This window comes from Physeter macrocephalus, chromosome 11 (assembly GCF_002837175.3).
Source record: "Physeter macrocephalus isolate SW-GA chromosome 11, ASM283717v5, whole genome shotgun sequence".
Lineage (NCBI taxonomy): Eukaryota > Metazoa > Chordata > Mammalia > Artiodactyla > Physeteridae > Physeter > Physeter macrocephalus.
In genome coordinates, this window is record NC_041224.1 from 15,335,550 (window position 1) to 15,349,567 (window position 14,018).

Here is a 14,018-nt window from a genome sequence, read left to right on the forward strand (position 1 = left end):
ATAAGGTACAGCTTTTTTAGAATGTTCAAAGTCTCTCCCTTTTAGAATAGGTTCATATCTGTTTCACCTCCAGAAGGGGCAGGGTTTACTTTTCCTTTGTCTCCTATGTTACTTTGTTCTGCTCGTAAGCTCTTTTTACTGGTTTGGTTTCCTGCCATCTCACGGTATGTTCTCTACTGTTATTTTTCCCTGTATTTTCCCCCTCTGATGCAGGAGATGCTCAGACTCTACCAGAGATTTAAGGACTTTTATTTCTAACCAATTAGAAACAAGACATAGAGAGCTGTGGCTCTGTGGTAGAATGTCATCTTTATTACTCTCAGAAGGAAATTAAAGAATGAGCCCCACCTCTTCTCTCTCATTCCAGTTTTAACACACCTGTCCAGTGCCGGGCGAAGGGGCTCAGAGGAAGCAGGAACTGAATGGACGTGCCAGAGGCAGACCCCACCTTGTAAGCGAACCCAGCACAACTGGTGCAGAGATTCAGGACAGCAGGTAAGGGAAGGAACAGGGCTCCTCCCGGCATTCAGAGCCTCAGAAACGCCTCCCTGAAACCTCCGGGCAAGAACTGCAGCCCAGTGAAATTCGTTCTCAAATGTAGCCTTATCTCGAGCACACTGGTACTGACTTCATTTAGATTTTCACCACCCTAGGGTATTCCAGCGTTTTCCTGACTTTTGCCTCTGCTTTGCCACCCCAACTTTACAATAAGTTAAACTCAGGGCTGTATTACTCAAGCCCTTCGGAGGAAGGCTCGTTACATTGATAGCGCACCCATGTGGTGACCCTCTCAGGCAAGAACATATAGTACATGGTCCACAGGTCTCTCCAAGGGCTCTCTTTTTTCAATGGCATGGAAGGACTACATAAGTATCACTTAAGGACGGTGAAACAGAGGTTTTAGGCAAACGTGGCTCAGGGTGAGCTTTTCCTGATTGGTGATATAATAACCCTTCCCTGTGATTACCAGTTAATGAACGGGCCAGGAGTTCAGAATGCACACGTCTGTGGAAGAAGTTCCCGCTGATGTAAGCAACGCCAATAAAAACCCCAATGTGCATTCTTCTTTGAGAGTTCCTGAAGCTGAAATGTAGACACAGCCTTGTCTTCCGCATTACACACTAACTTCTGATTTCAGAACACTGCAAAATTCTTTGTCATGTAGTTAATTCAAGGCTGAGAAGCCTCAAATGGTGAGGTGAAGCAGGTTGTCTTGGTGGTGTTAAATTATACATTTGGCTAAAGCTGAGGTAAAGTAACCCCACAGGGTTTGTTAAAATATTCACACTGCCAATTAGTGTAATGGGGGCAGTAGATTCTGTGCAAGATAGCTTTGGAAAGCAGGAAAACCAGCAGAGTAAACGTCAAATAAACAAACAACAGAAACAACAAAAACAAAGAACAAAATCCACCTTTGGAAATACGTTTAAAAATGTTTTCAGGTCCTCCCACATATTTTTCCCTTCAAGACCACCAAATATGTGGTTTTTCACTCCCTTTCATAGATATCTGTCCTTCTGATCTTTTAAAATTGTGACCCTCAGAGTATAATTAATTCTCGTTTCAATGAGTTTATCTATAAAAGGAAACAAACATACTAAGCACTCCCTGTGCCATATGCCTACCAGGCCCTTTCCATTCACCATTTAATTGAATCCTCACAAGAACCCGACTGTAAAGAAATGAGCATTTCCATTTTGCAAAAGAGGAAACTAAGGCAAAGAGAGGTTAAGTAACTAACCCAAGGTTGTACTGTGGACCCAGGTAGTGAGAAGCAGTGTCTATGTAGTTGAGCAGGTATAGAGCATAAGATGTGTAGCTGACTTGCCTTGTTTTAAAAGTTGCCTAAAATAATAAATTCTAAAGGCATTTCTTTGTTTTTAGACACTTTGTTTATAAACAATTGCTTACATAAGAAATGGGGGGGCTTCCCTGGTGGCGCAGTGGTTGGGAGTCTGCCTGCTGATGCGGGGGGCGCGGGTTCGGGCCCTGGTCTGGGAGGATCCCACATGCCGCGGAGCAGCTGGGCCCATGAGCCACAACTCCTGAGCCTGCGTGTCTGGAGCCTGTGCTCCGCAATAAGAGAGGCCGCGATAGTGAGAGGCCCGCGCACCGTGATGAAGAGTGGCCCCCGCTTGCCACAACTAGAGAAAGCCCTCGCACAGAAACGAAGACCCAACACAGCAAAAATAAATAAATTAATTAATAAACTACTACCCCCAACATCTTAAAAAAAAAAAAGGAATCTAAAAAAAAAAGAAAAAGAAAAAGAAATGGGGGACTTTGATGTGCCAAATTGGTTGATTGTCCTTTTCTAAAAAACTCATAGTGAAATACACATAACATAAAAATTCCCATCTTAACTATTTTTAAGTGAACAGTTCAGTGGCATTAAGTACATTCACATTGTTGTGCTACCATCACCACCATCTATCCACAGAACTCTTGTCATATTGTAAAACTGAAACTCTGTGCCCATTAGACAGTAACTACCATTCCCCATTTCCCCAGCCCCTGGCAATCACAATTCTACTGTCTGTCTCTATGAATTGGCTACTCTAGTTACTTCAGATGAGTGGAATCATATGGCCTTTGTCCTTTCCTGACTGGCTTATTTTACTTAGCATTATGTCCTCAAGGTTCATCCATGTTGTAGCATGTCATAATTTCCTTCCATTTTAAGACTGAATAATATTCCATTGTATGCGTTTACCACATTTTGTTTATTCATCCATCGATGACACTTCCACCTTTTGGCTGCTGTGAATAATGCTGCTCTGAACATGGATGTACAAACCTCAAGTCTCTGCTTTTAATTCTTTTGGGTATATATCCAAGAGAGGAATTGCTGGAGCAAATGGTAATTCTATTATTAATTTTTTGAGAAACAAAAATACTGTTTTCCACAGAGGCTGTACCATTTTACATTCCCACCAACAGTGCACAAAGGTTCCAGGTTCTTCACATCCTCTCCAAAATTTGTTAAGTGCTGGGTGTTTTGAGTAGCCATCCCCACGGATGAGAGGTGAGGTTGATTGCTATTAATGCATAGGCTTGCTTTTGCATAGAAAGGTAGGAAACTTCCATGATACCCCCAAATATCTTCCCACTGACTTATAAATGAATCCGAAATTCTTTGCAATGTGTGAGTCATTCCAGGCTCTCAATAGAATGCATATTAGTTGTTAATGGTAAAGAGCAGTTATGTAATTCATTTCACATATCCTTACAACCTTTCCGTGAGGTCAATATTATTATCCCCATGTTACACATGAGGAAACTGTGGTGTGGATTATTCAAGAGTCAGGAGATTCAAACTCAGATCCTCTGGCTCCAAATCCTGGATAGTTCCACACTGCTAGAAACTGGAGGCTGTTGGGAAGTGTGTTAAAGAGGAAGTTATTATCACTGATTAAAAATTATTGGATTGATTAGCAGAGAACAAGACCCGAGAGGGTGTGGGACAAAGCACTGCTTAGTTTTCATGGTGGGGTTGGGAGTGAAAAAGGGTGGAAAAACATGGATGCTTGTAGTGAGCCTAAATTCAAGTGAACGATTCTAGGATCTGGAAGTTGCGGAGCCTTCCAAAGAGAAGGATGTTGAGGTAGAAATTAAGGAAAACTAAATACAACCGTAACCTGTTTCACTACTTTGCAGAGGATGGGATTTGTTGCTGACAAACCTAGAAACACTGAGCAAAATTGTCTCTCCTCAATTTTCCACCTGAAAAATGGAGATCACTATCTTTCTTATAGGAGAAAGCAAGTATTTGACTCCATAATGTTCTAAGCTTCTCAGAGAAAAAATGTTTAGTATGTTTTATTTCCTTGATTTAACTCTGAAAATGACAAGACAATTGAACTTTCTTTCACTGTTCAACATAGAACTTGAATATTTAAAACAAAACACTGTATATGAAAGTATTAAACTCTTTCAGAATTTGCTGTATTACAGCTCTAGAATGACTATGGACCCCATTCACTTAAAAAATAAACCTGTAATAATGTTTGACATTCTAATAATGCAATTTGAAAAATTGCTTCAAGACCAGTGTTTTGAGATAAATGGGAGACTAAGAAATGAAAAGATCGGGCATTACGACCCTTTCATTTGTTCACATCTGATCATTTAACAATAAGAACTTTAAAATGTGGATAACCTTTTAGTAATCCACCAACTTTATTCATTCAATAATTTGGAAGAATGTAACAGTAATATGTTGAATTCAGAAATGAGACAAAATTAGAAATATGAATAAACAGAAAAAAATGTAGAAAAGATGTGGAAATAAGCTTGAGAATAGCCTAATACAACCAGGTGTCCCTAATAAAAATCATGTCCTAATAGTGCTTAACCCATTTCAAAGTATTTCTTAGTTTACATGGAAGTGTGCCAGTGGTGACTGTAATTCACACATTCAACATGACTGCTAAGTATAAGTTTAAAACTACTAGCGTCATGCTCTGTCTGCAGGGATAGCATATCACCAATGAAATGATACACATTTGTTCCAAAAAAGATTGTGAATGGAGCCTAAATTAAAAGTCTTTAAATTAATAAAAGAGATAGTATATCTTTTGGTGAGTGTGATATGAAAGATTATTTCCATGGCCCATTATACTCACCTGGACAAGTGCCACAGCAAATGTTACTTGACTCTCTGGCTCCTGGAGAGAGATCCAATTCTAGACCTGTCCTGGAAATTAAGATATAAACTTCGATTGTCTCCAAGGGACTGACTCTGGTAATGTCAAGGCCGGGGAGTTTGACATCTTTAAAAGTATACTTGATCCAGAAGGTCCTAAAGGAACATGCTTTGATTAAAGTACTTCTGCAAAGCAGGTCAGGAAAGTCCTCGGGAATGCTCTGCCACTGTCCTCACTAAATATCTCTAAAATTACTTACACATACACACAATTGTAGGTAATCCAAAAGATTTTGTTTATTTAATGAATTTCACAGTGTGTGTGTATATGTAAACAAATATGCATATGCTGGGATGATTCCTATCTCACTCAAGGTCACAAATATTTTTAGAATAAATGGGTAGTAAAGAAGAAAAATTAGCCAGCGGAGGCTCCTATAAGAAGTCAGATGAGAGGGGCTTCCCTGGTGGCGCAGTGGTTGGGAGTCTGCCTGCCGATGCAGGGGACACGGGTTCGCGCCCCGGTCTGGGAGGATCCCACGTGCCGCGGAGCGGCTGGGCCCGTGAGCCATGGCCACTGGGCCTGCGCGTCTGGAGCCTGTGCTCCGCAGCGGGAGAGGCCACAGCGGTGAGAGGCCCGCGTAACGCAAAAAAAAAAGTCAAGAAGTCAGATGAGGGAAAAAAAAAAGAAAGGGAGGCAGCAGTGTAGGAAAGGCTTTTTTTAAGCTAGTGGAGAGTTAAAGCAAGAGAAAGAAGCCAATAGAAGAGGAAATACTGAAGATCACGTGCCAATCTATCTTAGAAAAAAAATACATAGCAGATGTTAAGCGCATATGTCTTGCCCTGGGCAAGTGGCTTTCCATAAGTTTTCTCTGAACACTCCTGAAGCATGAACCTTATTTTCTCCCCTAGAGTACCTTTAAAACATCTCTGAGCCCATTGCATTAGGATTTTTGTTTATGTGTCTTCTCAAAGTCAGAAATCATCATTTATTCATTTTTGTGTCCTCGATGCCTTAGCCCAGGGTGGCAGTTCTGTTTGGCAATTGACTAAATGACTGGACGAAAAGACAGGGAGAAGAGGAGGAAGAATGGTGTAGGATCCCCAGGTTTCCTTTTGTGTGAATTAGGAGAAGCCTACAGTGAGGACATTTCTGGCTTCCACTTTGGGTGAATTAAACAGAAAAACATAGCAAACAAAGTTCACAAAAGACTGCTCAGCTAAATCTATTATTGTTCCCACTAGGGAATGTCAACTGCCCGTTTACCTCGTCGACACAACCAGAGAGGTCACTACAGGGCATGATGGTCCAACATGGTGCTTCACGTAAGTGAACATTAATAAGTTATATATGCTTATCCGGGCGACATCTTGCTTCTTCCTCTGTGATTGTGAACCATCTTCCTGATTCTTAAACACATTGAGCATTTAGTATCTGATCATCTGAGTCTTTTTGAAAGTAAATATAAGAAAAAACTATACTTGATGCTTTGATCCAGGTTACCACAGCACACTTTTTTCAAAATCATTTGTATGCCAGCTGCTGCCCAGGTCTGAGATGATTGATATCATTACTGGTAGTGAATGAGCATCTGAGAAAGGCAAAGTGAAGCTGATCAGAGATCATTTTCCATCGGCAATCCATCCTGCATAACCCTCAGTGTCCCATTTGTTTTTTCCTCTTCTTTAAACTTTATCCATTTTTTTCTCTTTAAAATGTTTTGTCATCTTATTAATACAGTGATTGTTCTCAATGAGGAATTATTTATTTATCCCCTATTAATATTGCCCATATGGGTTTAACACTGTGTTAGGTTCCCTGATGAACAGAAAAGAAGTAAACGAAATGGCTCCTGTCTTCAAGTGGTTAATATTAATCTGTCACATTGAACAGCAGATAGAAAAACTTAGTAGCTGTCGTTTATGGTGATTTGCAGTTAAGTGCTTTCTCGCGTAATCTCTTATTTCTTTCCTTCTGACAATTCTATGGGGAGCTCTTGATGGAACCAGGATTCAAATGCAGTTGTTTAATCCTGTTAGTGCACCATTGGTCTGTCTGTCTGCATGTATGCATGTGTATATTATATATGAGCATATATAATTTTTATGTACAAATATATATTTTATTTTGCATAAATATATTTATATTGCATACATACATATAGGTATGTATCTATACATATATGTATATGTGTACACACATATATATACATACATACACACATATATATTTTTTTAAGTTGATGCAATTTCAAGACTCTGGTTCTACTCTGGATTTATTACTTACTGGCTGTTAAACATGGGCACACAGACCCAGTTTCTTTATCTGTAAAATGAAAATGGTAAGCCCAGTCATAACATATTTTTGCAGGAAATTTGTGAAGACCCAATAAAATAGCATTTATGAAACCATTCTCAAAGTCACAATAAAAAATGTGAAACATTATTATATACTGTGGTTTCCCTGAAGAGAAAACTTCAGAGGAAACTGAAGATTTCTTAAGAACCAAGAAATTAAATGGAAACTTGACAAATACTCTCCCCAGGAGACCATTTTGTTGGTCTTAAATCCTGAAATAGGAAGGGACCAAATTTTCTTCTCTGAGACTTGTACTTATACCAGAAATAGGAGGTTTGCTTGGCCATTGCTTCCTGCTAAAATGCCATGGACACAAAACACATTACATAATATGTACATACATATCCCTGGCATGCAGAGTCAAGGAATATTCAGAAAGAAAGGTATATTTAAGTTTTACATCCTAATTATTGAATTAAAAGTAGACCTTTAGCTCAATTCTAAATTTCATTAAGTGACAGATTTGTAAGTCACAAGCTTACCAAACTGAAAGAGAGAGAGAGGTTTTAAAACTATAGTAAAAAGATGTTCTGGAGTGGCTGAAGGACTCTATAATCTTGCGAAATATTTCCATTTATTTCCTTATTTATTTTACTTACCTATTTATTTATTTCTATTGAGGTATAGTTGATGTACACTCTTATACAGGTGTGCAACATAGTGACTCATAATTTTTAAAAGTTATACTCCATTTATAGTTATTATAAAATATTGGCCATATTCTCTGTGCTGTAAATATATCCTTGTAGCTTATTTATTTTATACATAATAGTTTGTACCTCTTAATCCCCTATATCTAGTTTGCCCTTCCCCCTTTCCCTCTCCCCACTGGTAACCACTAGTTTGTTCTCTATATCTGTGAGTTTGTTTCTTTTTTGCTATATTCATTAGTGTGTATTTTTTAGATTCCACATGTAAGTGATATCATACAGTATTTGTCTTTCTCTGTCTGACTTATTTCACTCAGCATACCTCCAAGTCTACGCATGTTTTTGCAAATGGCAAAATTTCATTCTTTCTTATGGCTGAGTAATATTCCATTGTATGTATGTACCACATCTTTTTTCTTTCGTCTGTTGATGGACACTTGGGTTGCTTCTATATTTTGGGTATTGTAAGTAATGCTGCTATGAGCATTGGGGTGCATGTATCTTTTCTAATTAGTGTTTTGGGGTTTTTTCTAGATATATACCCAGGAGTGGAATTTTTAGTTCATACGGTATTTCTTTCAACTTTAGTTTTTTGAGAAACCTCCATACTGTCTTCCACAATGGCTGCACCAATTTTCATTCCCACCAACAGTGTACAAGGGTTCCTTTTTCTCCACATCCTCACCAACATTTGCCATTTGTGGTCTTTTCGATGATAACTATTCTTACAGGTGTGAGGTGACATCTTATTGTGGTTTTGATTTGCATTCTCTGCTGATTAATGATGTTGAGCATCTTTTCAAGCACCTGATGGCCATTTGTATGTCTTCTTTGGAAAAATGTCTGTTCCATTTTTTAATAGACATCTGCCTATTTTTTAATCAGGTTGTTTGTTTTTTTGCTGTTGAGTTGTATGAGCTGTTTATATACTTGGATATTAACCCGTTATTGCTTATATCATTTGCAAATATTTTCTCCCATTCAGTATGTTGAGTTTTTGTTTTGTTGATGGTTTCCGTGGCTGTGTTAAACCTTTTAAGTTTAATTAGTTCCCATTTATTTATTTTTGCTTTTGTTTGCTTTAGGAGACAGATCAAAAAAATATTGGGGGCTTCCCTGGTGGTGCAGTGGTTGAGAGTCCGCCTGCCAATGCAGGAGACACGGGTTCGTGCCCCGGTCCGGGAGGATCCCACATGCCGCGGAGCGGCTGGGCCCGTGAGCCATGGCCGCTGAACCTGTGCCTCCGGAGCCTGTGCTCCGCGACGGGAGAGGCCACAACAGTGAGAGGCCCGCGTACCGCAAAAAAAAAATATATATATATATATTGGGAGTGCTCTTGGGGTCAGCACCTGTGGAGAAGTAAAGAAAGTGCGATTGGGCAGATTATTCTCTCTCTAGTCCAAAATGTAATGCCATCTTCTGTATCATATTTTGATTCATTTGATTGCCATGTCAAATCAGACATGAGGGTTTTAAACTAACACATTCTAGAGTGTTCACTTTTTATTTGAGCTCTAAGCAGAAGGAAACTCTTGTCACCGAAAAAGTTCTCAAACTCCCTGCATGATGAAGGAGCACTGAGGGAGTTCAGGAACCAAGCAGAACAGAACAGTGCTGATTCTTCAAGGAAGACTCAGCTGACAGGACATGTAGAGGCACAGGGCACTTAGGTGACAGAACTAGGATGTGTCACAGCCATTCTCACAAGTAGAAGCAATAGAATCATCTGTGATGATAATAACATGAAAGATGGATGTCCCCTTTCAAACCAGATAACAGAGACAAAAGTAACAGAATATCCAGAGGAAGAAAGAGCCCATGTTTCAGCTCTCCCTAAAGGAGCAACTGTGTTTTCTTTACTTTTCGTCTGTAGCTCTTTCTCTGTAGACATATGTGAAGGGGGCTATGGGTGGAGGGGGGCTGTTCTTTCTGCAGACAAGAAGCCCCTGGGGGATCCTAGAGCTAGCATTCAGCTCTCTGAGGCATGCTTGGAGAGCTAGCAGGGCAGCCTATCAGAAGTCGGCTTGCACAAGGGCCGGAGGAGTGAACTAGGAGAGCGCTTCCCATTAAGAGAGAAAGGAGTCGTGACAAGCTTGACCCAGAAACACAGCCTTAGTCATCAGAGGGGAGCACAGAGCAGAAGCTGTCACTCAACTACATCCCTGGACCTTGACTGAGTCCAAGGGCAAGAATGGAAGCTATAAGGGAAGCAAGAAAATAGCTGTTATGCCAGAAGCTGAGAGTTTCCATGTGGGCAACATGGATGTGGTGCTCTTTAAGCATCATTTGTGCAAATAGACTGAGGCGCCCGTTCTGCCATAGGCCACAGAGTCCAGGCCCCTCGGGGACTCCTAGGCATGGTGGTGGTTCAGGTGTGGGACGACAGAGCATGATGGTGCCAGGAGGGAGGTCATCAGCTGAGATGATTTGATCATCAGCGTGCCTGGAGAAGACTAGATGGAGGCTCTAAAGTGTCACATATGGGGCTCTCTGGAACAATTGTCATGATGGTGTTCTTTTCTGGGACATACATTTGGTATTTTTTTCCTCCCTTAATGAAATATTTTTAATACATTATAGTCAAATACCTTATATCTAGGAAACACTAGGCTCTCCGTAAGATCTAATTCCTAAATTTCTGCATGGGGACTCAGGATGAAATCAGTGTGAATAATCCCTAGTTAGTAACTCAGGCCCTCTGAGCTCTGTGTAACTCTGGTCATAAGCAGCCCATTATTCTTTCCGGAAAGGCTGGATTAGTGGAAACCGGGGCAAGATAGCTTCCTGGGACCTCGGGTTAGGGGTACAGAATAAGGAATCAGCCAAACAATAGCATCGAAACAAACAAAAAAGGTGCGTACAGGAATGAAAGGTTGGGGAGATACTCTAAAACCTCCTGGTCAATTTGAGGTGCTCACATCAAGTAGAAATAAAGATACGGAAACAAAAATGGGACGGAGAAACCAGGGCAAGCGTTGAGGAGTCCATACAGCCTAGAGACATTCTGGAGCCCTCCTGTAGACACCCCTCTCTGCCCAGGAGATTTATTTTTTTTTAATTGAAGTACACTTGATTTATAATATTGAGTTAGTTTCAGGTGTACCTCAAAGAGATTCAGTTTATATATATATATGTATATATATATATATATACACACACACACACACACACATTCTTTTTCAGATTCTTTTCCCATATAGGTTATTACAAAATATTGAATATAGTTCCCAGTGTATTTAAAGGGCATAAAACAAAATCCACAGATTTTATAATTATATAGTATATTAGTGTGCTAGGGTTGCCACAACGAAGTACCACAGGCTGGGTGGTTTAGCAACAGAATTTTATTTTCTCACGGTTTTAGAGGTTAGAAGTCTGAAATGAAGGGGTCGGCAGGGTTGGTTTGTTCTGAGGCCTCTCCCCTTGGCTTGCAGATGGCCATCTTCTCCCTGAATCTTCACAAGGTCTTCCTGCTGTACATGTCTGTGTCCCAGTTTCCTCTTCTTCTAAGGTCATCGTCGTCTTGGACTAGGGTCCACCTGAATGACCTCATTTACTTTATCGTCTCTTTAAAGACCCTATCTCTGCTCAATATTATGTAACAACCTAAATGGGAAAAGAATTTGAAAAAGAATAGATACGTGTATATGTATAACTGAATCACACAACATTGTTAATCAACTATACTCCAGTATAAAATAAAAAGTTAAAAAAAAAAGACCCTATCTCTGAAACAGTCACATTCTGAGGTACTGGGAGTTAGGACATCAACAAATGAATGTTACAGGGCTGGGGGCAGGGAGGGCAATTCAGCCCATAACACTTTTTTAAAATCATTATATCAGCACACATACTTAGGGTTAGTTTAATTAATTAATTAGTAAGGAAGTGGTCCCTGTTATATTTTTCTCTGCACTTGGAAGACACCGTGGAGTAGGGAAAGGAGGTAGTTGGATGTTTAGGCAGGAGACTGTGTCATCATTTCCAATCCTGTCATCAGATACTACCTACTGTTGGGAGAGAGCTGGGTAGCAGATTCTACCTGTCCACCTTTTCCGGACAGGAGTCCTTCCAAGCCAAGGCAAAGGGGAATGGTGGGAAAGAGTGGTGGCAAATCAGCTTGGCCAGTGTCTTAAGAAGGAGGTGCCATCTCCATCTTGAGAGGGAGATTTGGGTGCAGACGCTTATCGGGAGTGCTCTCAGAATCAGTACGTGTGGAGAAGTAGAGAGAGAGGGGTTGTGCAGAGGGAGGGGCTGGACTCAATGCGGCCAGTGCGATTGCACGAAATCAGATTAGAGCGGCCATTCCCCGAGCCCTGGAGCTGGGACGGCCCTCCAGGTTGTGCCCTTATTAGGCAGCAGGGCTGGATATCCCCAACTACACACGCGCGCGCACACACACGCGCGCGCCAGTGGTTAGATGAGGACCATCCCCCGGGATGGGGTGTGACCTTACACAAGGCAGCTCTCTTCAACTCCATCCCAACAGCTGGAGGATGAGGGTCTCAGTCCCAAAGGGGGGATCCAGCGGACACTGTAGCATCCACTACAGTCAACTTTGTATATGTTGACTAAATTATTCAGAAACAATCAGTCAGGGGCCCGTGAGAAGATGACACATGCCCGCTTGAAAAGAAATTAGTCTTTGATCTTCCCTGATTGAAAGGGTTAAATCCTATGAAACGTGGTCGTAATGGTGGTTTCAAACCAAAGTAGTCTCTCAAATTGGAGAGATGTTTTTAAATGAACTCATGTGATTCATTGGCCCTGAAAATGTCAATTAAGTAACACTGCAGCAAAATTCCTGAATTTACCTTTGCCTCTTTAACATGACCTCCTTCTAGGCAACAGAGACTCCTTAAACAATTGCTGTATATAGAGTGAGCTATTTCCAACGTTTTTAGGATACATACAAACATATAAAAATGTGTTATCTCCCCTCCCCTCCCCCCCCGACCTTTCCATAAAGAGTGAAAATAGGTTATTATACATGTAAAATATTTTAATCATGGAAATTTACAAGATTGAATTATTCAATTCCCCATGTTTTTCAACAAATATTTACTGAACATCTTCTCTATGCCCAGCACAGTGTGTAAGGTGAGCACTGAGGGTACTTTAAAAATGAAAAAGACAGAAGTGATCCCAGCCTTAATTTATTTACAGTCTTTGGAAGACACAGACAAGAAAAAAGTAAAAAAACAAAACAAAACAAACAAACCAAAACTAAATAAAATAATTACAAATTGTTTTATGTACTATTAAGAAGACAGCGTGCCAATCTGGAGAATAACTGAGGGGAAGAGTTCAGCTGCTTTGGGAGTATCGGGAGGGCCCCTCTGAGGAGGTGACCTTGAAGCTCTGGGTTGAAGGTCAGGAAGGGACCAGACAATTGTGCAAAAGAGGACGTGTCCCCGGCAGAGAGAACAACATGCAGAGGTAGTGAGGTGGGGAGGAGGAAGGAGCTTGGCCTGTCGAGGGCCTGAAGAGGGAAGGAGTGACAGGAGGTTGGGGGAGTGTTAGGAGGCAGATCAGGCAGGAACTTGGAGGTGTCTAGATTTTATTCGAAGAACACTGAAGGATTTCCATTTGGGAAGAGAGATGTCTGACTTATATTTTAATAAGATGGCGCTGGTTTTTCGTGGAGAATGGGCCAGAGGAGCCTTCCAGAAAAAGCAGGAAGAAGAGTTAGGAAGCTGTTACGAAAAACTAGCGAGGGATGATGGTGGGATTAGAATAATTGGGATTGCATGCAGGGTGGGTGGGGTCAACCTGGAAGGGAAAGGGGCTCATCGGAGTGACTGTGAAATACTTAACTCAGGCAGCTGGGTGGATGGTGGTTCCATGTCCTGAGATGGAGAGGACTAGGAACAGAAAAAAGATCTGGGTGTTAGGGGTCGGGGAGTGAATTCTTCTTTATTTTCTGCTTTTTTCTCTCACCTTCTCTATCTGCATGCCTACATATGCCTTTACAGCACATAGATAGTAACTGTATGTACTCCAACAAATTCATTAATAATATAAAAATAATGATGATGATAATAACTGTTATCGTGTTTTCCATAGAGACCAGGGACTATGCCAGGTCCTGTATATATTCCATTATCTCATTAATCCGCACTGTAATCCCAGGAGGCTGTCCCCATGTATCGCACGAGGAAACCAAAGTCTACAGAGTTTGTTACCTGCTCAAAGTCACATTACATACCTATCTGGTTATTATTGACCTACTGGGATTCAAACAGAAGAAGCCAGACTTCAAAACTGACATGGAGGGCTTCCCTGGTGGTGCAGTGCTTGAGAGTCCGCCTGCCGATACAGGGGACACGGGTTCGTGCCCCGGTCTGGGAGGATCCCACATGCC